Source organism: Hyperolius riggenbachi, chromosome 2 (genome assembly GCF_040937935.1).
Source record: "Hyperolius riggenbachi isolate aHypRig1 chromosome 2, aHypRig1.pri, whole genome shotgun sequence".
Lineage (NCBI taxonomy): Eukaryota > Metazoa > Chordata > Amphibia > Anura > Hyperoliidae > Hyperolius > Hyperolius riggenbachi.
In genome coordinates, this window is record NC_090647.1 from 549,301,365 (window position 1) to 549,327,734 (window position 26,370).

Below are 26,370 nucleotides of genomic sequence, written 5' to 3' on the forward strand. Positions count from 1 at the left end.
TCTCCCCTACACCATGCTGCATTTATATTACCACAGCCTGTGGGCTGCGGTATCCTTTAAGATTTAGCGTTCTCAAAATGAATCTCTTTCTGGATTGGAAGCAAATGGTACATGCTGGAAATTCTCAATCGATCAGTCAATCTGCCATGAAAATTGCATAGTGTGTGTATAAAAAATGTAAACCATATTTCAGATGAATGGTTCCAAAATATAACCTACAACCATAAACATTATATAACCACCATTCACACAAGTGAAAATGTGTACATGTCAGTGCACTCATTACTGTCACTAATTAATAAGCTCAGCTTCACAACAACAAACACTTAAAGTGACTCTGTAAGAAAAAAAACAAGGGCCCCTGGGGGGTACTTCGGGAGGTGGAAGTCTCCGGATCCTATCGAGGCTTCCCCATCATCCTCCGTCCCACGACCGGTCTCGCTGGGCCCCTCTGAAGCCACAGCAGTAGCGCCTGCAGTATTTCCCTTCCCCGGCTCCAGCGCAGGCGATGTAGCGACTCCCTGATGGGCTAAGGCGGAAACAGACGATCCCAATCAGATCTGCTCTACTGCGCAGGCAGCTTGCGTCTGTGCAGTAGAGAGGACCCAACAGTGATCGGCTATTTCCTCCTGATCCCAACCCAAGAGCCGCTACTACACCTGCGCTGCAGCTGGGAAGGTAAATACTGCAAGCCCTACTGCGCCTGCACCACAGCCTGACAGATTGTCAGCTGTGGCTTCGGAGGGGCCCAGCGAGACCGGCTGTGGGACGGGAGAAGCCTCAATTGGATCCGGAGGCTTCCCCCCCTTACAATTTAGCACCCCCAAAATGCCAGGACAGTAAACACACCCCGCAAATGACCCCATTTTGGAAAGTAGACATCTCAAATTATTCAGAGAGGGGCATGGTGAGTCCGTGGCAGATTTCTTTTTTTGTTTGTCACAAAGTGTCATTTTCCGCTAACTTGTGACAAAAAATAAAATCTTCTATGAACTCACCATGCCTCTTGGTGAATACTTTGGGATGTCTTCTTTCCTAAATGGGGTCATTTGGGGGGGTATTTATACTATCCTGGAATTCTAGCCCCTCATGAAACCTGACAGGTGCTCAGAAAAGTCAGAGATGCTGCAAAATGGGAAAATTCACTTTTGGCACCACAGTTTGTAAACGCTATAACTTTTACCCAAACCAATAAATATACACTTATTGGATTTTTTTTTATCAAAGACATGTAGCACAATAAATTTGGACAAAAATGTATATAGAAATTTTACTTTATTTGAAAGGTCAGCACAGAAATTTAAATCATTTTTTTTTTTTGGCAAAATTCATGTCTTTTTTGATGAATATAATGAAAACTAAGAATCACAGCAGCAATCAAATAGCACCAAAAGAAAGCTGTATTAGGGACAAGAAAAGGAGGTAAAATTCATTTAGGTGGTAGGTTGTATGACCGAGCAATAAACCGTTAAAGCTGCAGTGGTCTGAATGGAAAAAAAGGGTCTGGTCCTTAACCTCCCTGCCGTTCTAATTATTTGCTGCGCACGGCAGCGGGAGTTTTTTTTGTTTGTTTGTTTGTTTGTTTTTTTAGCCTGTAGCTAACCTAGAGCTAGCTACATGCTCCCCCCCCCCCCCCCCTCCCTTTGCTATCCCTCCCACCCCTCCGATCTTCTCCGGCGCAAATACCCAACAGGAAATCCTGTTCTGAACGGGATTTCCTGTATGGGCTTCCCCCGTCGCCATGACATCAGACGGAGTCCCGATCCACCCCTCAGCGCTGCCTGGCACTGATTGGCCAGGCTGCGCAAGGGGTCTGGAGGGGGCGGCGGATCGGCGGCGATTGGATGTTACACACAGCAGAGTGCTAGCTGCATGTAACAAAAAAAAAAAATTATGCAAATCGGCCCAGCAGGGCCAGAGCAATCCTCTGCGGCGGGTTACCCCGAGCTGAGCTCGGGATAACCGGCAAGGAGGTTAAGGGATTTTATGACTGCAGTCCTTAAGTGGTTAAAGAGAAACTCCAGTGAAAATAAAAAAAGTGCTTTAATTTTACAATAATTATATATAAATAATGTAGTCAGTGTTTGCCCATTGTAAAAGCTTTCCTCTCCCTGATTTACATTTTTGACATTTATCACATGGCGATGTCAGTGGAAGGAGATGCTGCTTGCTTCTTTGGCAGTAGTAAACAGCTGTTATTGCCCACAATGCAACAAGGCCCCCACCGTGTGATGTCAGAACCATGGTCCCGACATCACACTGTGGGAGGGGTTTCACCACAATATCAGCCATACAGAGCCCTATGATGGTCTGTTTGTGAAAAGGAAAAGATTTCTCATGGGAAAGGGGGTATCAGCTACTGATTGGGATGAAGTTCAGTTCTTGGTCACTGTTTCTCTTTCACTTACCAGTATGCTGTTTGGGGATGAGGTGGGAAATGGAGTGTTTGGAGGTAACCCAGGCAAATACAGGGAGAATATACAAACTCCATGCAGATATCCTGGCCCATATTTGATACAGTGACCATAGTGCTGCTAGATAAGAGTGCTATCCACTACACCTTGCTGCTTCCTACACACTACAAGCTGCTATTTCTGCTTCCTTCTACTATTTCTATACACAAACCTACTATTCCCCATCATCCAACCTGCCTGTGCCCAGCGGGCACCCTATGTGCTAGTAATTTTATATTCCTTTTACTTGGTACACTGAGGGCCCGTTTCCACTTGTGCGGTGGGAATCGCAGCGGAAAAAAATTGCATGCGGATGCAAATTTTGCATGCGGTTGTAATGCGAATTTTCATGCAAATTTGCATACGATTTCGCATGGATGACGATGTATGCGAATTTAACCGTGGCAGTGCCTGTGTGCTTTTTCATTGTTTCTATGCGAAATCGTATGCGAATGCGAATTTCCTATTAAATACATTGTATGCGAATCGCATAGCGGTATGCAAATTCTGATGGCTCTGCCATGCAGATTTTTTTTTCTGCACAGAAAACGCTCAGAAATCCTTACGAGTGGAAACAGCCCCATCCACTTGTGTTGTCTATGCGAATCTGCATGCAGGAAACACATGCAGATTCGCTCTAGTGGAAACGGGCCCTGACACTGGGTTGGAGAATTTCTTGTAGAACGTTGCTTGGGTGGATGTATTCCAGAGTTTTATAGCATGTACTTGTAGGCTGGGAGGTTCCACTACAAGAGCTCTGGGGGGGATCCTCCCTGTGACCGGGCTGGGGCCTCGGGTCTGGGAGAGGGCGGGAATGGAGTGGAAAATTCTCTTTTCAGCCAGTAATCTAGGAACAAATAGCCATTGAAGATGGGCCAAGTCCTGGCAGTACTGGCAGCGTCGTCACTGTGTCCCCTTGGGATAGACCTCAGGAGCGCACTGAGCGTGCCCAGACATAACTCGCAGAGTCAGCTGGGCGAGGGCGTCACCTCGGCAACGCCAGTCCTTCTGGAAACACAAGAAGACCAGTGATGTCATTGTTTTAAAGAGTACCTCCAGTCAGAAAAGAATTAAGATAAAGCGGGGCCCTAGGAAAGATGGCAGTTTTTGCCCACCACGAATGGTCATCTCGCCTTTTTTTTTATTTATTTATTTATTTTTATTTTTTTGGTGGGGGCTTGCATCCGCCAGGCCCCTAGACTCTCTCCACGCCCTAGGCAACTGCCTAGATTTGCCATGTAGATGATCCGGCTTTGCCTCCAGTATAAAAGACAGAGCATGTCATGTCAGGCTTTCTCTTAAAGGGAGTCTGAAGCCAATTTATGGAAAAAAAATCCTCGCCAGGTCGGCATCTTTTGCCTGAGAGAGCCGCTTGCATTATAAATTCATGCAAATTAACGTTATTGATATGCATGTAAGAAACCAAAGTGCAAAAATTTGCATGAAAAACATAAAACAAAGAGAATTGGGTGTAAAAAAAAAACAAAAACAAAAAAAAAACACAAAAAAACAAAAAAAAAATCACAACGCAGAATCACAAATACGAAAATGCAAATGAACGGCTGAAAAAGGCAGTTCAGGTGGGCTTTAGGGCAGGGAACACACTTGCCCATGTCGTGCTGGTTTTTGGCGCACTACAGACCGGGCCGGATTTGTATTCTTTACCTCCCAAGGTCACTGTCACCAGCAACCCCCCCCCCCCCTTCAGTATAGGTAGCGAGATGACCTCTCCCCCCCCCCCCCCCTTCCCTCCAGTATAGGTAGCCAGATGACCCCTCCCCCCCCCCTTCACTCCAGTATAGGTAGCACGATGATCCTCCTCCCCAGTATAGGTAGCCCGATGATCCTCCTCCCCAGTATAGGTAGCGAGATGACCCCCCCAGTATAGGCAGCCTGATGACCTCCGCCCCCAGTATAGGCAGCCTGATGACTCTTCTAATCCCTTTTCCCACCTCCGCACCTTGCAGTATAGGTAGCCAGCTCGCCTTCACACCGCAGTAGCCATCAGTGTCACTTATTTCTCTGCTCGTCTCCAGTGCAGAAGCTTCCTCTTCCTTTCCGTCTCCAATGCTGCCCAAGTCCATAGCCACTGGCCACAATGCAAACGTGCACAGAGAGCAAGGTGGCTGCTGCACAGGCGGCTGGCAGGAGAGTGCCGCAATCAGGCACTCACCTGATCTCCCTGCATTTGCAAGCTTGCAAATGCTGCACCAATTTATCCTGCTGCTTTGGTGCCCTTCCTCCTGTGGTGCCCTAGGCCATGGCCTAGGTGGCCTTGGCCTAAATCCGGCCCTGACTACAGGGAATACCACACATGCAAATAAAGTCAACGTGTCGTTTGAGAATCTGGATTCTTTTTATTTGCGTTTGTCCACGTTCCGTTTTTCGCATTTGACTCTGTGGTGAAGAATTGTACAGCTTTGTGTTTTCTTACGCATAACGCTCGTGTTTCTAATTTTGAGAGATTTTGCTGCAACACAAAAATGACAGATAGAAAAGGTGAATGAAAAAGCAATATGGCCCTCGCCACCATTGTGTTCTGTAACAAAGCAAACAAGCTGAACCTGCTCATCCCATCCCTATCACTGGGGATGGACAAGCACAGGTGTAGCCCATCCTGTAACCTATCTGTTTAAAGGGAAGGTTCAAGCAAAATAAAAAAATGAGTTTCACTTACCTGGGGCTTCTACCAGTCCCATGCAGCCATCCTGTGCTGTCGTAGTCACTCACTGCTGCTCCAGTCCCCCGCTGGCAGCTTGCCGACCTCAGAGGTCAGCGGGACGCATTGCGTACATTTGTACGCATTCCCGCTAGTGCAGGAACATTAACACATACATTTTTACGCATTACTGGTTTAATGCGTAAATTTTTACGCATTGAACCAGTAATGCGTAAAAATGTATGTATTAATGTTCCTACACTAGCGGGAATGCGTAAAAATGTACGCAATGCGTCCCGCCGACCTCCGGGGTCGGCAAGCTGCCAGCAGGGGACTGGAGCAGCAGTGAGTGACTACGACAGCACAGGATGGCTGCATGGGACTGGTAGAAGCCCCAGGTAAGTGAAACTCATTTTTTTATTTTGCTTGAACCTTCCCTTTAACAATGTGCATGTTACGCAGCATGCAAAAATATAGTCAAATACCCTCAAGTTTATGGCTCCTTTCACACAATGCAGTTGATTCACTAAGACAAATGGCACGCCTTATCAGAGTAGCATAGCGAGCGCTACGAACGTATGCCTGCTAATTGGCAATGACGAGGGCTCCACTCGTCCTGCCCTGAGCCCCTGCGGGTCCAATCACTTTGAAGGACATTATCCCCGCACTTTGGCCTAATAGGCTTCCTGTCAAGTGACAGGCAGCCTGTTAACCTATTTGGCTGCAGCAATGTCTGAATCACGCCAGGAACAAGCCTGCAGATAATGTCAGAAACACCTGAGCTACTGCATGCTTGTTCAGGGTCTATAGCTAAAAATATTAGAGGCATATGATCAGCAGGGCTGCCAGGCAACTGGTATTGCTCAAAAGGAAATAAATATGGACGCCTCCATACACCTCTTTCTTTGGTTGTCCTTAAAGGACACCTGAGGTGACCTGAGGGCTATAATGAAATATGGTGTCCTCCATATTCCCCTCACTTCAGTTGTGCTTTAAGGTGAACCCCAAGTGCGAGTGATATGAACAAGCCTGCAGAAGATCAGATGTTTCGGACATTGTCAGATCTGACAAGGATGGTGCTAATAACATGAAAACAATTGTTATAGATGTAGAGATTGCAGTGTCTACACTTATTTAAAGGAATCATGAGAAGACCCTTAAAATGAAAATCTGCACTTACCTGGACGCGCATGTGCAGTTGCGCACAACTTCCCCTGAAGTCGCCAGGCTAACCAGGCTGCCAGCGGTACCACTGAGGGGGCCCAGAGGATGACTAAGGACCTTGCAGGCTACTTTGAAGTGAACCAGAGGTGAGAGAGATATGGAGGCTGCCATATTTATTTCCTTGTAAACAATGCCAGTTGCCTGGCAGTCCTGATCCTGTGTCTCTAATACTTTTAGCATGGAGCAGATCAGGTACTCTGACTCAGGTTTTCCTGGATTAGCCATATGCTTGTTCCAGGGTTTTGACTCAAATGCTACTTATGCCAGACGATCAGCGGGACTGGCATTGTTTACAAGGAAATAAATATGGCAGCCTCCATATCCCTCTCACCTTGGGTTTCCTTTTAAAGAGGAGCTGTCATCCATACTATCTCAGGAAAAAAAAAACCACATATGTAAGTAGATAAATACTTGCTATACTTACATAACATATGTATTCCACTGTCCACGTTTTAATATTAGTGATTTTTCTACAGTAAAAAGAGAATCATTCTTAGCATTTCCCATTTTAACTTTGAAGCCAATCCTGATGTCATTTCCTCCCTTACTCTCCTCTGCCTGATTGTGTATGCATTGCTCGCCCTTCACTATAGAAAGCGCAATGGCTATCATTCATAAAGCATTTCCGCATGCGGAAATGCTTAAAATAGCTGACTTTACCGACCACTTAGCAAAATCAGCATTCATAAAGCCTCTTTCCGCATGAAAAAATGACACTACCGAGCAGAGTGATAAATCACCGCCTTGTGCGGTGATTATCGGAACAAATGTAGCAAAATGTTTATTCATAAAGATCACCGCAAGCGGTGAGAGGTCGGGAACGGGAAGTACCGCTCCCTCTGATGTGATACCAATGTAAGTGAATGGAGACACAGACCTCCCAGGCAGCTGCAGCAGAGCGGAACACGGAGAAATGTATCAACTCGGCAGCTTCCGTGTCTCCGCAAGCCTACCGCCTGCCTACCGCCAGCCTAGTTCGGTGAATCTCCGCACTGCTTCCGCACATGGATACATTTCTATGAATGCCCACCCAGAAGTCTAAAGTACCGGCAGCGGTGTTTTCCCGCATTGATTCCCCTTACCGACAGCTCCTTTATGAATGATAGCCAATGTCTCAGCATGAGAAATATTGGACAATCAGAGAGAAACAGAGGTGTTGGAGGGGAAAACAGGAGGGAAAGAGGCTTCAGCCAATCAGGGTGCATTAGTTGGGTCTGAGGGGAAAGTAGAGAAACAAGAAAGGACAACCCAGCATGCCCTGCAACTTCCTTTTCTGCGGCAATGTACCAAATATTAGTCAGGTAAACTGGGGAATGATCATTTATCAACAAGAAAAGTAATAGTGATTTTAACTTTTGGATTGACCGGTTAGCATCCTTATTACTTGTTTACCAGATAAAAATAAAGAATTGATTTTATGCCAGACAGTTACTCTTTAGGGACCCTTGATAGGGTGTGGATATCAGGTGGTCTCATCAGTTTCACTGGGGACCCCATGAGTTATAGTTACACCCCTGTGTGCAAGGCAGTTCCAGATGGAGGAGAAATATACGTGAGAAGTCTTTTCAGCAAGAGTGGTTTTAATGTTGTGGCCGACATTGAGAGCTGGTGCACACCAAGAGCGGTTCTGAGCGTTTTTAAAAAACGCTTGCGGGTTGATAACCACTTGGTTAAGGGCATAGCTCCCAACTGTCCCTCTTTGGGAGTCCTGTCCCTCTGTCCCTCTTTCTTCCTCGTTTGTCCCTCTTTCTATGTAAAAAAGTTTGACTCTAAACTTTATTCCCATCTTTTAAATTGATATATTACTGATTTGAAAATGTTAATATCAAGGAAAATGAACCAGTGTGGTTTGAATTATAAAACCTCATTTTCTTGTGAAGTCTTTATGGTATGTGTGACTAGGGGCGTGGTCAGGGATGTGGCAGGGGTGTGGCTTAAGTGTCCCTCTTTCTCATCTCAAAAAGTTGGGAGGTATGGCTAAGGGCCCATTCACACGTGTGCGTTTTCAGAGCGATTTCAGCATCACAGGAAAATCGCTGGCGGTTTGAAAAATGCCTGTACAATGACAGTGTATGGAAGTGTTCTCATCTGAGCGATTTGCTGATATGCAACCGCGTTTTCTGAGCGATTAGCATTTCAATGTTAATTATAGGAACGCTGGAAAATCGCTTAAATCGCTGGGCTGTTCACAATCACAATAAAATCCCAGCGATTATTTCTTTTATTTTTTTTACCCAGCCAACCTTGCAGATCACCCACAAAAGGCTAATTGAACTAGAAATCGCAAACAGCTAATCAAGGAATAAAAAGCTGGTAAAAAGCTTTCTATACAGTGAAAATTTGCTGGGAAATCACTAGGGAAACGTTTGCGTTTAGCGATTGCTAGTGTTAATGGGCCCTAATGTATTTCGATGGGCTGTTGCACACCAGAGCAATTTGACTTTTCCCCAAACGCAAAAACTTGTCCTGCAGCATTTTTGCTGATTTCTGAGGCGTTTCTGCCTCGGCGTTAAGTATAGGAAAGTGTAAAATTGCTCTGAGAAACGCTAGATCAGAGTGATTTTCCAAGCGTTTTTGTTACAGTAGCTGTTTAGATACAGCTGTACTGTAACAAAATATAAAATCTGCTACACAAAAATGCTCAAAACGCTAGGCATGTTTAGAAAATCGCTCCAAACATACCTAGAACCGCTCTGAAATCTGCTTCAAAAACCGCTAGTGTTTACGGATCCGCTAGCGGTTTTTGGTGTTCACCAGCCCTGATACAACATATTCAGTATTCTGATACTTAAAGGGGAACTGAAGTAAGAGGTATATGGAGGCTGCCATATTTATTTCCTGTTAATCAATACCAGTTGCCTGGCAGCACTGCTGGCCTATTTCTCTGCAGTAGTATCTGAATAACACCAGAAACACGCATGCAGCTAGTCTTGTCAGATCTGACTTTAAAGTCTGAAACACCTGATCTGCTGCATGCTTGTTCAGGGGCTATGGCTAATAGTATTAGAGGCAGAAGATCAGCAGGGCTGCCAGGCAACTGGTATTGCTTAAAAGGAAATAAACATGGCAGCCTCCATATACCTCTCTTCAGTTCCCCTTTAAGGACAGTGGGAGGAATCCTGTTGATCTGTAGTGTTTGGGTATGCAGAGCACAGTCTGATATCACAGATGAGAGTGACTGTCATGCTGGTACAGGCATGTGGAATGCAGACACCAGACTTCTGTGTCTTGCTCTGATCGCCCTCCACCCCCCCCCCCCCCTCCCTGTGTACATGGCACAGTGTCCCCTGCCACCCCCCTATCCCCTGCCAGTGTGTTCCAGATGCCTGCCACATAGCCTGCACAGAGAGGAGACATGGGGGAGGAGCTGGAGATTTGGAGGCGTGTCCCTCTGAGGGGATCCACTTTCTTGCATTGCTCTCTCTCCAGTCTCTCTCACTCAGCGATGTCAGGCATTTGTCCGCTGCTGCCAGAGACTCAGGACAGAGGCCCGATTGTCATCGAGAGGTTGGAATTCGCAGCGAGGGATCCGTACGAAGGATGCAGAACGCCACAGGTGAGCGTGGGCCCTTGTAAGAGACGACCCTGGATGATTTTTGCTGTTTATATACGATTTTTAAAAAGCCCTTAATGGCAGGGGCCCCCTTGAAATTGCAAAGCACAATCGCGACCGCTTATCGCTTTTTGTATCGATTTTTAGCAGCGTTTTCTGGAGCCATTTATAGGCCTCTATCACATTGGAGCATTTTACTAGCAATTTTTTTATTATTATTATTTAGTATTTTATACAGCACCGACGTTCCGCAGCACTGTAAAGAGTATAATATATGTATATTGTGTAGTGTATGTATCAGTCTAGGGCCAAATTTTAGGGGGAAACCAGAGTGCCTGGAGGAAACCCGCAAAGACACGCGGAGAACATACAAACTCTGTGCAGATAGTGCCCTGGCTGGGATGAGGATAGGGGACCCAGCGCTGTGAAGCGAGAGTGCTACCCATTACGCCACCCTGCTCCCCAGCAGCTTTTGCAAATGCTGGCGAACGCTAGCGGTTTGAAAATGACTACTGCAATATACAATTAAAGGTAAAGAGGCGCCCTGGTTGAAATAAAAGTATCTAAAAACAGCTTAAAATCTAGGAAATAATATGAGGTGGCTTACCTCAATAACAAAATCCTTGTATATGACAAATGATTTTTGTTTAGCACAGGCAACGCGTTTCTGCAATATGTTCACACTTGGCGATCGCCAGCAATTTGCTGAAATCACAAAAGTGCTGCATGCAGTATTTAAGATTTTTGGAGCAATGAATTTTCAATGTTATAGAATCGCAAAACGCAATCACTCCAAAATCACTTTCCTGTACACTGAAAAATCGCTGGAACATCGCTTTGCAAAACGCTAGTGATCTTGATGGCGTTTTGCGATTCCCAGTGTAAAGGAGAAATGGGGGGGGGGGGCTATGGCAATCAAGTGAGGTTCCAGAATACGGTGTTTACAGTATTGTTGCTATTATTCTGCAGTTACAATATATAGCGCTCACTTTTTCTGTAAAGTATCAGAAAGTCCACTTAAAGGACACCTGAAGTAAGAGTGATATGGAGGCTGACGTGTTTCCTTATAAGCAATACCAGTTGCCTGGCTGTCCTGCTGATCTTCTGCCTCTAATACTTTCAACCATAGACCCTGAACAAGCATGCAGCAGATCAGATGTTTCTGACATTGTCAGATCTGACAAGATTAGCTACATGCTTGTTTCTGGTGTGATTCAGACAATAATGCAGCCAAGTAGACCAGCAAGGGCTGCCAGACAAATGGTATTGTTTAAAAGAAAATAAATATGGCAGCTTCCATATTTTTCTCACTTCAGTTGTCCTTCAATAATTCTCGATACTACCTGTTCCTTGAGGGCTCGTTTCCACTATCGCGAATCCGCATGCGTCCAATGCATGCGGATTCGCACATGTAATGCGAGTGGATGGGCCTGTTTCCACTGTAGCGTTGTTGAGGTGCGTTTTTTTTTTTTTCAGCAGGGAAAAAACGCACAAAAGAGCCGCAGAATTCGCCTGCGAGTGGAATGCATGCGAATCGCATGCAATGTATTTAATAGGGAAATCGCATGTGGTTTCCCCATGCGTTTTTTTGCCGCAAATTCGCATAGGTACGAGTGTAAATTCACACAGGCAGTGACATGGTTAAAATCGCATATACCCTCACCTATGCGAATTCGCGGCAAAAAACGCATGGGGAATCGCATCCGCATGCGATTTCATCAGCGGTGGAATCCAGGCGATTCTGCACCGCAATAGTGGAAACGAGCCCTAAAGGAGCTCACAATCTAATGGCTTTGTGCCGCAGAAAAATCTCGCTACTAAGTTTGAGGGAAAGTTAATGAACCACACTAATATGATTCTAGGATGTGGGAGGAGTCTGAAATCCCTGGGGTAAGACGCAGGGAGATGGTTGTGTAGGGTTAGATCAGGCAAGTTGCAGAACATTGCTATTGAGCTGCTCAGTGAACTGCTAAATTTCTCACCATTGTACCTCTTTGCTAAATTTAAAAAAAAAAAAAAAAAAAAAGTATGCATGCTATGTCCTCTTAATAGTAACCTCTCTATTGCCTTCTGATACATACATAATTCTTTGCCACTTGAACAATATTTTTAATGTAACCTTGTATATTTTTATACAATAAAGATTTGCAGCAAAAGAGCTGTGGTGGATTGAAATCTAGTTTACAAGTCGTGTGGATAGTGAACCCTGGCACCCTCTGACACCTGAGTCATCTGTGTGCTGCCCTTTTTTCTCTTGCCCTCCCGGCGCTCCTCTGCACTACGATTTTGTACAAGGCTCTTATGAAAGCGCTTTTGCAGAGCGATTCCGGTTTTTCACTTTCTGACGTCACTCAGGAAGCGAACTCTTTCGCCCGGGAACTGAATAAATACAATGTATTTACTCATAAAAGCGCAAACGCAATCGCCGCGTTTCTCGTTTTTTCTATACCTTCCATTGTAGCAAAATTACCCCAAAAAAATGGTACAGGCCGCGCTTTGCGGAGTGGAAAAGTGGGCAAAACGCGCTGATATGAACTTTCCCATAAAGTATCATTGCACAAGCGCTTTTAAGGGGATTTTGAAAGTCGCCGGCGTTTAAAACAAAAACCCAAGACGCCCTAGGTGTGGACAAACCCTTAAAGTGAGTTTAAAGCTGAAATTATACTATGACAAATGCTTATGGAGAGGGGGAGTTTCTGGGTCCTACAGAGCCTTCCTGTTACTCTCTCGGACCCCTCGTTCCAGCGCTGGCTCCCCTGTTAGCGATGGGATGGAGACTGTCCTCTGCTGCTGCGGGAGGCTTTGGGAGCCGGAGTGCTCCCAAAGACGTGCTGCTCTGTACTGCGCATGCGTGAGCACACTTTCTAGTGCTTGCGCAGCACAAAGCCGCCCATCCTCGGGAGCTCTTGTGCTCCCTAAGATTTCTGAAGCTTCCTGCAGCAGGAGATTTGAACAGGGGGAGCCAGCGCTGGTACGTGGGGACCGTAGGAGGAACGGGAAGCTTCTGTAGGACTCAGAGCCTTCCCTCTCCTTAGGTGAGTATCCTCTCATCCCCTTTTTTTTTTTTTTTTTTTTTTTGCCGATCCAATGGCATTTATCTCATCGGTTGGGCGATCCTTCGCTGAAAATTGTACCATTAGCAGGAACCTTTAGGAGTACATATATTCCATTACTGACTTCCTTATTTTTCCCGCGGCCGCTCAATTTGGTGTCTGGTTATTGCCGGCACCCAGATTACAGTTTTGTTTGTTACAGTGAATATCGGATGGTGTGTGCCTAGCCTTGTACCACCTCCGGCTGTTGCATGTCCAGCAGTCACTCTCCCCACAATGTCCCTGCAGAGCAAGGCGTGTGGGGTTTGCTGTGGTAATTTTTGTTTTGGCAGTTCCTGCTCCCTCAGGCCATGGCAACAATATTAATTAAAAGTACTTCTATGTCTCTGGTTCTGCAACAGCAGAACAAAAATACATCTATCCTCCTCCTTAGTGTACAGAATATCCTTCACCATTTAAGTGTACAGTACATGCTGCTCCTCTCCTATTCCGCTCTCCATAGTACAGTACATGCTGCTCCTCTCCCCTCTCCATAGTACAGCACATGCTGCTCCTCTCCCCTCTCCATAGTACAGCACATGCTGCTCCTCTCCCCTCTCCATAGTACAGCACATGCTGCTCCTAGTCCCCTCTCCATAGTACAGCACATGCTGCTCCTAGTCCCCTCTCCCTAGTACAGCACATGCTGCTCCTCTCCATAGTACAGCACATGCTGCTCCTAGTCCCCTCTCCATAGCACAGCACATGCTGCTCCTCTCCATGGTACAGTACATGCTGCTCCTCTCCTAGTCCCCTCTCCATAGTACAGTACATGCTGCTCCTAGTCCCCTCTCCCTAGTACAGCACATGCTGCTCCTCTCCATAGTACAGCACATGCTGCTCCTAGTCCCCTCTCCATAGCAACGCACATGCTGCTCCTCTCCATGGTACAGTACATGCTGCTCCTCTCCTAGTCCCCTCTCCATAGTACAGCGCATGCTGCTCCTCTCCCCTCTCCATAGTACAGTACATGCTGCTCCTTTCCTAGTCCCCTCTCCATAGCACAGCACATGCTGCTCCTCTCCATGGTACAGTACATGCTGCTCATCTCCCCTCTCCATAGTACAGTACATGCTGCTCCTCTCCTAGTCCCCTCTCCATAGTACAGAACATGCTGCTCCTCTCCCCTCTCCTCTCCATAGTACAGCACATGCTGCTCCTTTCCCCTCTCCATAGTACAGCACATGCTGCTCCTCTCCCCTCTCCATAGTACAGCACATGCTGCTCCTAGTCCCCTCTCCATAGTACAGCACATGCTGCTCCTAGTCCCCTCTCCCTAGTACAGCACATGCTGCTCCTCTCCATAGTACAGCACATGCTGCTCCTAGTCCCCTCTCCATAGTACAGCACATGCTGCTCCTCTCCCTCTCCATAGTACAGCACATGCTGCTCCTCTCCCCTCTCCATAGTACAGAACATGCTGCTCCTCTCCCCTCTCCATAGTACAGAACATGCTGCTCCTCTCCCCTCTCCTTTCCATAGTACAGTACATGCTGCTCCTCTCCATAGTACAGCACATGCTGCTCCTCTCTCCTCTCCATAGTACAGCACATGCTTCTCCTCTCCCCTCTCCATAGTACAGCACATGCTGCTCCTAGTCCCCTCTACATAGTACAGCACATGCTGCTCCTCTCCCCTCTCCATAGTACAGCACATGCTGCTCTTCTCCCCTCTCCATAGTACAGCACATGCTGCTCCTCTCCCCTCTCCATAGTACAGCACATGCTGCCTCCTCGCCCCTCTCCATAGTACAGCACATGCTGCTCCTCTCCCCTCTCCATAGTACAGCACATGCTGCTCCTCTCCCCTCTCCATAGTACAGCACATGCTGCTCCTCTCCCCTCTCCATAGTACAGTACATGCTGCTCCTCTCCATAGTACAGCACATGCTGCTCCTCTCCCCCTCTCCATAGTACAGCACATGCTGCTCCTCTCCCCTCTCCATAGTACAGCACATGCTGCTCCTCTCACCCTCTCCATAGTACAGCACATGCTGCTCCTCTCCCCTCTCCATAGTATAGCACATGCTGCTCCTCACCCCTCTCCATAGTACAGCACATGCTGCTCCTCTCCCCTCTCCATAGTACAGCACATGCTGCTCCTCTCCCCTCTCCATAGTACAGCACATGCTGCTCCTCCCCTCTCCATAGTACAGCACATGCTGCTCCTAGTCCCCCCTCCATAGCACAGCACATGCTGCTCCTAGTCCCCTCTCCATAGTACAGCACATGCTGCTCCTCTCCCCTCTCCATAGTACAGTACATGCTGCTCCTCTCCTAGTCCCCTCTCCATAGAACAGCACATGCTGCTTCTCTCCCCCTCTTCATAGTATAGCACATGCTGCTCCTCTCCCCTCTCCATAGTACAGTACATGCTGCTCCTCTCCTAGTCCCCTCTCCATAGTACAGTACATGTTGCTCCTCCCCCTCTCCATAGTACAGCACATGCTGCTCCTAGTCCCCTCTCCTAGTCCCCTCTCCATAGTACAGTACATGCTGCTCCTCTCATTGTCCCCTCTCCATAGTACAGTACATGCTGCTCCTAGTCCCCTCTCCATAGTACAGCACATGCTGCTCCTCTCCCCTCTCCATAGTACAGCACATGCTGCTCCTCTCCCCTCTCCATAGTACAGTACATGCTGCTCCTCTCCCTCTCCATAGTACAGCACATGCTGCTCCTCTCCCCCTCTCCATAGTACAGCACATTCTGCTCCTCTCCCCTCTCCATAGTACAGCACATGCTGCTCCTCTCCCCTCTCCATAGTACAGCACATGCTGCTCCTCTCCCCTCTCCATAGCACAGCACATTCTGCTCCTCTCCCCTCTCCATAGTACAGCACATGCTGCTCCTCTCCCCCTCTCCATAGCACAGCACATTCTGCTCCTCTCCCCTCTCCATAGTACAGCACATGCTGCTCCTCTCCCCTCTCCATAGCACAGCACATTCTGCTCCTCTCCCCTCTCCATAGTACAGTACATGCTGCTCCTCCCCTCCCCTCTCCATAGTACAGCACATGCTGCTCCTCCCCCTCTCCATATTACAGTACATGCTGCTCCCTCTCCCCTCTCCTCCTCCATAGTACAGCACATGCTGCTCCTCTCCCCTCTCCATAGTACAGCACATGCTGCTCCTCTCCCCTCTCCATAGTACAGCACATGCTGCTCCTCTCCCCTCTCCATAGTACAGCACATGCTGCTCCTCTCCCCTCTCCATAGTACAGCACATGCTGCTCCTCTCCCCTCTCCATAGTACAGCACATGCTGCTCCTCTCCCCCTCTCCATAGTACAGCACATGCTGCTCCTCTCCCTTCTCCATAGTACTGTACATGCTGCTTCTCTCCATAGTACAGCACATGCTGCTCCTCTCCCCTCTCCATAGTACAGTACATGCTGCTCCTCTCCATGGTACAGTACATGCAGAATGTATAGCCTGTGTTTGTGTAGGTTGCTCCACATTCTGCTCCTCTCCCCTCTCCATAGTACAGCACATGCTGCTCCTCTCCCCTCTCCATAGTACAGCACATTCTGCTCCTCTCCTCCTCCATAGTACAGCACATGCTGCTCCTCTCCCCTCTCCATAGTACAGCACATGCTGCTCCTCTCCCCTCTCCATAGTACAGCACATGCTGCTCCTTCCCCTCCCCTCTCCATAGTACAGCACATGCTGCTCCTTCCCCTCCCCTCTCCATAGTACAGCACATGCTGCTCCTCTCCCCTCTCCATAGTACAGCACATGCTGCTCCCTCCCCTCTCCATAGTACAGCACATGCTGCTCCTCTCCTCCTCCATAGTACAGCACATGCTGCTCCTCTCCCCTCTCCATAGTACAGCACATGCTGCTCCCCTCTCCATAGTACAGCACATGCTGCTCCTCTCCCCCTCTCCATAGTACAGCACATGCTGCTCCTCTCCCCTCTCCATAGTACAGCACATGCTGCTCCTCTCCCTTCTCCATAGTACTGTACATGCTGCTTCTCTCCATAGTACAGCACATGCTGCTCCCTCTCCCCTCTCCATAGTACAGTACATGCTGCTCCTCTCCCCTCTCCATAGTACAGCACATGCTGCTCCTCTCCCCTCTCCATAGTACAGCACATGCTGCTCCTAGTCCCCTCTCCATAGTACAGCACATGCTGCTCCTAGTCCCCTCTCCCTAGTACAGCACATGCTGCTCCTCTCCATAGTACAGCACATGCTGCTCCTCTCCCCTCTCCATAGTACAGTACATGCTGCTCCTCTCCCCTCTCCATAGTACAAGCACATGCTGCTCCTAGTCCCCTCTCCATAGTACAGCACATGCTGCTCCTAGTCCCCTCTCCCTAGTACAGCACATGCTGCTCCTCTCCATAGTACAGTACATGCTGCTCCTCTCCATAGTACAGTACATGCTGCTCCTCTCCATGGTACAGTACATGCAGAATGTATAGCCTGTGTTTGTGTAGGTTGCTCCACATTCTGCTCCTCTCCCCTCTCCATAGTACAGCACATGCTGCTCCTCTCCCCTCTCCATAGTACAGCACATTCTGCTCCTCTCCTCCTCCATAGTACAGCACATGCTGCTCCTCTCCCCTCTCCATAGTACAGCACATGCTGCTCCTCTCCCCTCTCCATAGTACAGCACATGCTGCTCCTTCCCCTCCCCTCTCCATAGTACAGCACATGCTGCTCCTCTCCCCTCTCCATAGTACAGCACATGCTGCTCCTCTCCCCTCTCCATAGTACAGTACATGCTGCTCCTCTCCCTCTCCATAGTACAGTACATGCTGCTCCTCTCCCCTCTCCATAGTACAGCACATGCTGCTCCTCTCCCCTCTCCATAGTACAGCACATTCTGCTCCTCTCCTCCTCCATAGTACAGCACATGCTGCTCCTCTCCCCTCTCCATAGTACAGCACATGCTGCTCCTCTCCCCTCTCCATAGTACAGCACATGCTGCTCCTTCCCCTCCCCTCTCCATAGTACAGCACATGCTGCTCCTTCCCCTCCCCTCTCCATAGTACAGCACATGCTGCTCCTCTCCCCTCTCCATAGTACAGCACATGCTGCTCCTCTCCCCTCTCCATAGTACAGCACATGCTGCTCCTCTCCCCTCTCCATAGTACAGTACATGCTGCTCCTATCCCCCTCTCCATAGTATAGTACATGCTGCTCCTCCCCCTCTCCATAGCACAGTACATGCTACTTCTCTTCCCTTTCCATAGTACAGCACATGCTGCTCCTCTCCCCTCTCCATAGTACAGCACATGCTGCTCCTCTCCCTTCTCCATAGTACTGTACATGCTGCTCCTCTCCATAGTACAGCACATGCTGCTCCTCTCTCCTCTCCATAGTACAGTACATGCTGCTCCTCTCCCCTCTCCATAGTACAGCACATGCTGCTCTTAGTCCCCTCTCCACTTGTTACTTGCTTATATCAGACGGTCCCCTTACCTTGCTCTCTTTTGCAACACTGGACTGAATAGCCCATAAAAGGATATGTGGCTATGGGCAGCAGGTACACTCTATTATAGATCTGCCCTCAGCCGTGAAGCTGCAGATACATGATCATTAGAAGCTGGCCATTACCCAATCATATGCCTGTGTGCATAGCTTATCCTGACTGCAGGACAATTCCTCATTACACAGTTACTAGGAGACACCTGGTTCCCTCTGCAAAATGGAGAACAAACGCAGGCGAAAGGTGAATAGCTGGGGGGGGGGGGGGGGGGGGGGGGGGGGGTGTTAGCATAAACTGGGCCCTAAGATATTTTGTATCCTGCAACATGTGTAGCAATGTGCAGATTGTCCTTCCCTTGCCTCCCCTTGGTGTCCATCACACAGGTTTGCCACCTCATCCCTTTTAAATACCGGCACATATGAATTATACAGGTTCTGGGGCTACTCACACATAATCAGTGCCTAAACTGCATCTAACTAGCCACAAGGCATGTATAATTCATATGTGCCGGTATTTAACCTCCTTAGCGGTATGCCCGAAACTGTGTCGGGCATACCGCTGGCTGGCCCCAGGAGTCCCCCAGTATAAATGTAACTGATCCCATACCTGTAATAGCTTTATCCTCCCCCCCCCCCCCGCTAATACATTACCCAGCCAGGATCCAGCGATCGCGCAGCCTCTCTGCACATCTTCGGTCTCTCTATGTGGAGGATCGGGTTTGCGCACGACGTCGGCTATGTCATGTACGGTCCTCCTGATAGAGAGACCAAAGCTGTGCAGGGAGGCTGCGCAATCGCTGGATCCAGGCTGGGTAATGTATTAGCAGGGGGGATCAGCAGGGATCGGGGGGTGCCGGGCACCTGTGTTAGCTAAAGCTTTTACAGGCATGGGATATGTTACATTTATATTGGGGGACTCTCAGCTGTAAAACTTCCTGAGTGGCGTAACGCTCAGGAGCTTAAAGGGATGAGGTGGCAACCTGACCATCACACCCTCGGGGCCCATCTCACAAGGGTCATAAATCAAGTGTGACCATCCTGATCTTCAGGCCTGGAACCCACTACAGCACTTTTTGGAGCGTTTAGGGAGCGCTTTAAATCGCTAGGGCTTTCCCTAAGCGCTCTGCTAATGTAAATAAATGTAACAAATTCCACAGTAGCCATTTGCAATTAGCCAGATCGCAATTGCAGGAGGACCTGCAGTATTTTTGGGAGTGTTTGCGCTTCAATGTAAAATATATAAGTGATGGCAAATCGCTCATATATCGCTACAGATAGCAATTTATGTGTGATTCTAAATGACTGCAAACTGTATAAAAAAAATGATGATCATTTTTAAAGGACCAATCAGAATTAAAATCTCTACACAATCGCTGGCAAAAAGCTTACACTTTTTAAAACCGCTACCAAATTCGCCAGAAAACACTCATGGAATTGCTTACAAAACGTTACTTAACGCTAGCGATTTTGTAGTGGGGTCAGGGGCGTAGCAATAGGGGGTGCAGAGGTAGCCTCCGCATTAGGGCCCTTGGGCCAGAGGGGCCCCGAAGGCCCATTCCTCAACTACAGCATTAGGCCTGGAACCCACTGAAATCAGCAAATGCAAAATGCAACCGCTAGCGTTTTTTTTCTGAGCGGTTTGCAAGCAGATTCATGCGCGTTTTTGGTTGTGTTTTGCAACATTGTATTTTTTTGCCCAGCGGGTGCGTAGCGTTTTGCGTTTTGCGTTTTTATCCTGATTGGTCCTGTGAATTATTTTTCATTTTGTTACAGTGTGCTGAACCGCAAAACGCTAGCAGAACCGCTCAGTTTAGGTTTTGCTGAGCGTTTCTGCTAGCGGTTCAATACTTTACATTGAAGCGCTAACGCTCCCAAAATGCTGCATGTCCTGCGTTTGCGTTTCTGAGAAACGCAAACGCTCCTGTGGAAGTTGCCCCATCCATTAACATTAGCCCAGCGTTTTGGCAAAACGCTAGCGTATCGCAGTGCTGCCAAAACGCTGCCAAAAGCGCTCCTGTGGGTTCCAGCCCTAAGCTCTCTATAGGTCCTGTGCTCATAATAATCACTTCTATAGATACTTTGAATAGTGGTAACCATTAACAAGCTCTTCCCCATCTCCTTCTTGCACCTCTGACACTGTAGTTGCCATTGGCAGGTTTTGGTGCGCCGTATCAACACTTATGTATAGAGTCCTTGCGGGGGCCCCATTGTAAAACTTGCATCGGGGCCCACAGCTCCTTAGCTACGCCACTGAGTGGGTTCCAGGCCTCACACCCATAACAAGTGAGTACCCAGCACTGGCGGGGATCACCTGAGCTTGCCGGTTGCTTGAGCCTAAAATGCACAAACCTCCTCCTCCCCCCCCCCCCAAATACGTACCGAGCCTTTCAGCGATGTCTAGCAGCCTTTCTGAATCATCTAGCGGTCAGCTACCGGCTTCCAGCTTCCCCATATGCACTGATGCCGGCATGTCAGCTGATCTGCATCAGGTCATGTGACACTCTGACTTAAATGCACGGATGCTGGAAGACGCTGGGAGCAAGAGGAATGATTTCTCTGCGATCACGCCTAGAGCTTCTATAGCACTGAAACGCGATCGCCGGGAAATCGCCTGAAAACGGTACAGGCTACGCGTTTGACGGTTTTGGTCGATTTTCGATGATTACCGCAAATCGCCCAAGTAAGAACGGACACATAGGGTTTTGTTACTCTTTGGCTTTCAAAGGCGCTAGTGTTTGAACGTTTTGCTGAAATCGCCTACAAAATGCTCTAGTGTGAATGGGCCCTTACAGCGGAGCGCAGGGAAGTGTCGGTTCCGGGCCGGCAAAATGCATTGCGGAGCACAGCATTCGCTCACAGGACCACGCTGGTTTAGGAGTCTCCTCTCTAAGATGCTCTGCAGTGGCGCTCGTAATTAAAACTGCCAAAACATCCATCCAACACATCGCTCTGCTCTGGCACTGATAAGAAACTCGGAACGGGAGGCAGCTAAACGTGCACCATTCTAACACAGGCGGGGGGCATCTTTATTTTGGCCTTGCTTGTGCCATTTTTGGTAAGCATGATGATCTTCAACTGTTGGCTCACCGTTTATATAACAATTCATTACTTAAATGGACGTGCCAGTTATAATGATTTGCCTGTGCAATGTAGCAGAGGCGCACGAATCCCAAAACTGGCTGAACATATTGCCCATATGGCTATCTGCTGACTTTATGCTACTTTTCCCATGTTTGGTTGTGACAGGTCATGACTGTAAGTGGTGTTGTAGTTGTGGCAATTTTTACCCTCGGCTAATAAGTCAATCATTTTTTTAAGTAAAAGATGGGCCAGAAACAAGCATGCAGCTAATCTTGTCAGAGTTGACAATAATGTCAGAAACACCTGATCTGCTGCATGCTTGTTCAGGGGCTATGGCTGAAAGTATAAGGGCACGTTTCCACTATCGCGAATCCGCATGCGTCCAACGCATGCGGATTCGCACAAGTAATGCAAGTGGATGGGCCTGTTTCCACTGTAGCGTTGTTGAGGTGCGTTTTTTTCAGCGGTGAAAAAACGCACAAAAGAGCCACAGAATTCGCCTGCGAGTGGAATGCATGCGAATCGCCGCTAATGTATTTAATAGGGAAATCGCATGCGTTTTTTACGCGTTATTTTACGCGATTACGCATGCGATTCCGCATAGGAACCAATGTAAATTAACACAGGCAGTGACATGATTAAAAACGCATATAGCCTAGCCTATGCGAAATCGCATGCGTAATCGCGTAAAATAACGCGTAAAAAAACGCACCTGCATGCGATATCATCAGCGGTGGAATCCAGGCGATTCTGCACCGCAATAGTGGAAACGAGCTCTGAGAGGCAGAGGATCAGCAGGACAGCCTTAAAGCGGACCCAAACCAAACATTTTTTTTAATTAAAAATATTTAGTTGCACCACTCTGATAGATACAAAGATAAATAAACACTCCTTCAAGCCTATGATCATTTCAGTGCATGCTTTTCACCCTTCTCTTTTCATAGCTAGGGTTATACTGGGGGCAGCCATTAGCAATTCCTCCATTGCCGGACACCATCTACTCCACCAGTTTGCCGGAAAAATCCCGGCAATTTGAAAGGAAGGGAGGGGTTCCTCCAATAAATGTAAAATATTTTATATTTGTCATCATGCAGCTGAAAAAAGGCTGCTATTTATTATTATTTAGAAAATAGAGTTTATTTCTGAAATCTTGTATTTTTAATTTGGGTCCACTTTAACAGGAAATAAATATGGCAGCCCTCGTATCCCTCTCACTACAGTTGTCCTTTCAGCCATAGGCCCGGTACAAGCATGCAGATCAGATGTCTATGACAAACCTGACAAGATCAGCTGCATGCTTGTTTCAGGTGGGTGATTTAGACCCTACTGGCCAGAAAGGACAGCCGGGCAACGGGCATTGTTTTAAAAGTAAATATGGCAGCTTCCATAAACCTCAAGTTTAAGGCTACATTTCCACTTGTGCGGTGCGAATCGCCGCGGTAAAATTTCGCATGCGGATGCGAATTTCGCATGCAGGTCTATGCGAATTTTCAAATTCGCATGGATGACTATGTATGCGAAATTAACCATGGCAGTGCTGGTGTGCTTTTCCATTGTTTCTATGCGAATTCGCATATCCAAACCGCATGCGAATTTCCTATTAAATACATTGTATGCGATTCGCATAGCAGTATGCGAATTCTGATGGCTCTGCCATGCGAATTTTTTCTGCACAGAAAACCGCAAAGGAAAACCTGACAAGTGGAAGCAGTCCCATTCACTTGTATTGCTATGCGAATTTGCATGCGAAAAACGCATGCGAATTCGCGATAGTGGAAATGGGCCCTAACTGGAAAGAGTTTAGCCATGTTTAGCTTATTGTTTGTTTTTTCCCTTTGGAAATATTCATGCTGTTTGGACAGATGAACAAATAAAGGGCTAGATGCAGCTGAATTTACTCCCCACCACACGATGTTCCAGTATGACCCAGGTAAGCCTAGGGCCCAGGCACGGGCAACCTTGGCCCTCCAGCTGTTACGGAACTACAAGTCCCACAATGCATTTGTCTTAATGAATCATGACTGTGGCTGTCAGGCTCCTGCAATGCATTGTGGGACTTGTAGTTCCGTAACAGCTGGAGGGCCAAGTTTGCCCATGCCTGTGACCTAGAACTATCCAGTCCTGCTTTGCTGGATCTTCTATTACATCCTTGCTGTAGATGCCCACAGGCCTCACTTTAGTAAATCGGCCCCATTGGACTCTATTCACAAAGATGCAAAAATACCGCAAAAGTTCCACCTGCGGTAATCTCCGCATTTTTTTCTGCATTCACTAAAAATGTCCTCATGCGGTAAAGAGTGCGGAAACAGCCATTAAACGTGCGGTAAAAAGGTCTCATGAAAAATAGTTAAAAAAAAATTTCAAAGTCCAGCAAGCACAATAAACCTCCAGACGTCATTAAAATCAATGGGATGCGAAATATATCACCTACTACTACTTGTAGGTGATAAAAATCGGTAATTAACGCTGAAATAATCCGTCTGAAATGTTTTGTGAATGTGGATTTTTGGGCGGAAAATACCGACTTTTGCGGGACTTTTTCCGCATTACTGCCGCACATTTACCGCATGCGGAAACAACATGCGGAAAATTTAGTGAATCTCAACAGGACTATGTTTTGGTCGCAAATTTCCCGCACTGACTTTACCGCATGCGGGAAGTCATTGAGAATAGAGCCCAATGTGTCTTAATGGGATGATTGAACAGCCCATCCCTTGAATGCGGAGGGTGTATTTCCCCCCCCCCTCCCCCGCAGCCTGTTGGGCGCTGCGGTGTCCAGCGAGCGGAGGAAGGCGAGGAGCTGCCCAGTAATTAGCATCCATGGAGAAGAGATGAGCATAAACGTCAGCTGGCTCTTAGCTTACACAGCTGTGTTTTCCCTGGGAGATAACATGCCTGCCTGTGTGCACAGCCCTGGTATGTTTGGAAGGACTTCACTATAGTATTAAAGAGAACCTGTACTAAAAAAAAAACTCTCTGGGGGATACTTACCTTGGGAGGGGGAAGCCTCCGGGTCTCTATAAGGCTTCCCCGTCCCCTGTAGCTGCAGGCAGTCCAGCGCTACCTCCCCTGAAACCTCCCCCGACGAGCTGGACAAGCAATGATATATTTACCTCTCCGCAATCGATCCGGTTCGGCTATTTCTGCCTTAACCCAAACGGAGAGCCACTAGTGCACCTGGGCAGGATTGCAGTAGGTAAATATTTGCCCTACCGCTGTTCGGGGGGCTGCAGTGCTGGATTGCCGGGACACCGGAGGACGGGGGAAGCCTTGTTAGGATCCAGAGGCTTCCCCCTCCCGAAGGTAAGTATCTCCCCAGAGGGTTTTTTTACATTACAGATTTTCTTTAAGGCCTCTTTCCCACCAATATGTTGCGTTTTAGGGGATGTTAAGGTCGCATAACGTGCTCCTAACGCAACGCGTGGTGGTGTTGAAGTTGGACGTCAGATTGAGCTGCGTTATGCAGCTCTCAAAGCATCCGCTCCAGGATAGTGATAGGAAGTCCGGATCTTCTTAAAGGGGAACTGAAGAGAGAGGTATATGGAGGCTGTCATGTTTATTTACTTTTAGACAATACCAGTTGCCTGGCAGCCCTGCTGATCCTCTGCCTATAATACTATTAGCCATAGCCCCTGAACAAGCATGCAGCAGATCAGGTGTTTCAGTGGTTCAGACTTATAAGTCTGATCTGACAAGACTAGCTGCATGCTTGTTTCTGGTTTTAATCAGATACTACTGCAGAGAAATAGACCAGCAGGGCTGCCAGGCAACTGGTATTGATTAAAAGGAAATAAACATGACAGCCTCCATATACCTCTCTCTTCAGTTCCCCTTTAAGGATTCGGATGATTCGAATTGGATCATTGAAAAGATCCGGATCTTTGAACCGAATCATTTGAATAATTTTACTAGGGAAGCAGATTGGGTGAAATGACTAGCTGGACAGTACTTTCCCTGCACTGTACATTCTGTATGTTCCTGTTTCTTCCAGACAGACATCCACTGTGAACCGAATCTTTCATTGTGATGATCCGACTCACAAATAAGATCCGGATTAAATGAACGAATCGTTTATGATCCGGACAACACTGAGCATCCCACCAGGAGTCACCACAGTACAGTGAATATTAATTAGCCATGTGGCTAGTCACTGAGCATGTGCAAACAATCTAATGCAGCTCTATAGGGGTATAACGTACATCGTTATACCCTAACGCAACGTGTGCACTGTGAACAGCAGATTGATGTTACAGTGCTGTGAGTTAGGCTGCGTTACTGGCTGCTGTAACCTGGGACTTTAACGTCTCACTGTGAAACCAGCCTAAAGGATACCCGACATGAGACATGAGATAGAAATGTGTATGTTCAGTGCCTGTCATGCAATTAACTATGCTGTGTTTCTTTCTTTCTTTCTTTCTTTCTTTTTTTTCTTTCTCTGCCTGAAAGAGTTAAAAATCAGGTATGTAAGTGGCTGACTCAGTCCTGACTCAGGCAGGAAGTGACTACAGTGTGACCCTCACTGATAAGAAATTCCCCTTTTTATCTCTCACCTGCTCTCAGAAGCCATTTTCTGCTAGGAAAGTGTTTTATAGCTGGAATTTCTTATCAGTGAGGGTCACACTGTAGTCCCTTCCTGTCTGAGTCAGGACTGAGTCAGCCACTTGCATGCCTGATATTTAACTCTTTCAGGCAAAGAGAGAAAAAGAGGAACACAGCATAGTTATTTGTGTGCTAGGCACTGTACATGCACATGTCTATCTCATCATATCACATGTCAGTTCGGGCATCCTTTAAGGTGGCCAAACGTCTATCAGCGCTACATAATATGCTGGCTCTTTATAAATACGATAAATAAACTTGGCGGTAGATCAT

The 26,370-nt window shown here is 47.5% G+C and overlaps 1 protein-coding gene and 1 long non-coding RNA gene across 3 annotated transcripts in view; one reads left to right on the plus strand and one right to left on the minus strand.

Moving 5' to 3' along the window:
• B4GALT4 (beta-1,4-galactosyltransferase 4) overlaps nt 1–26,370 on the plus strand; it is a 108,197-nt gene that overhangs the window by 25,309 nt on the left and 56,518 nt on the right. Inside the window, exon 1 of one of the 2 annotated variants that reach the window (XM_068270847.1) lies at nt 9,782–9,892. The exons of the other annotated variant lie outside the window; for it this stretch is intronic. The gene's annotated coding sequence lies outside the window, so the exon portion shown is untranslated. Of the gene's footprint in view, nt 1–9,781; nt 9,893–26,370 lie in introns of those variants that run through there. 2 annotated transcript variants of the gene reach the window in all.
• The window catches only part of LOC137547344 (uncharacterized), a 32,147-nt gene continuing 10,605 nt past the window's right edge, over nt 4,829–26,370 (minus strand). The window contains exon 3 of the long non-coding RNA XR_011026568.1: nt 4,829–4,923. This is a non-coding gene — a long non-coding RNA (uncharacterized lncRNA). The remainder of the gene's footprint in view (nt 4,924–26,370) is intronic.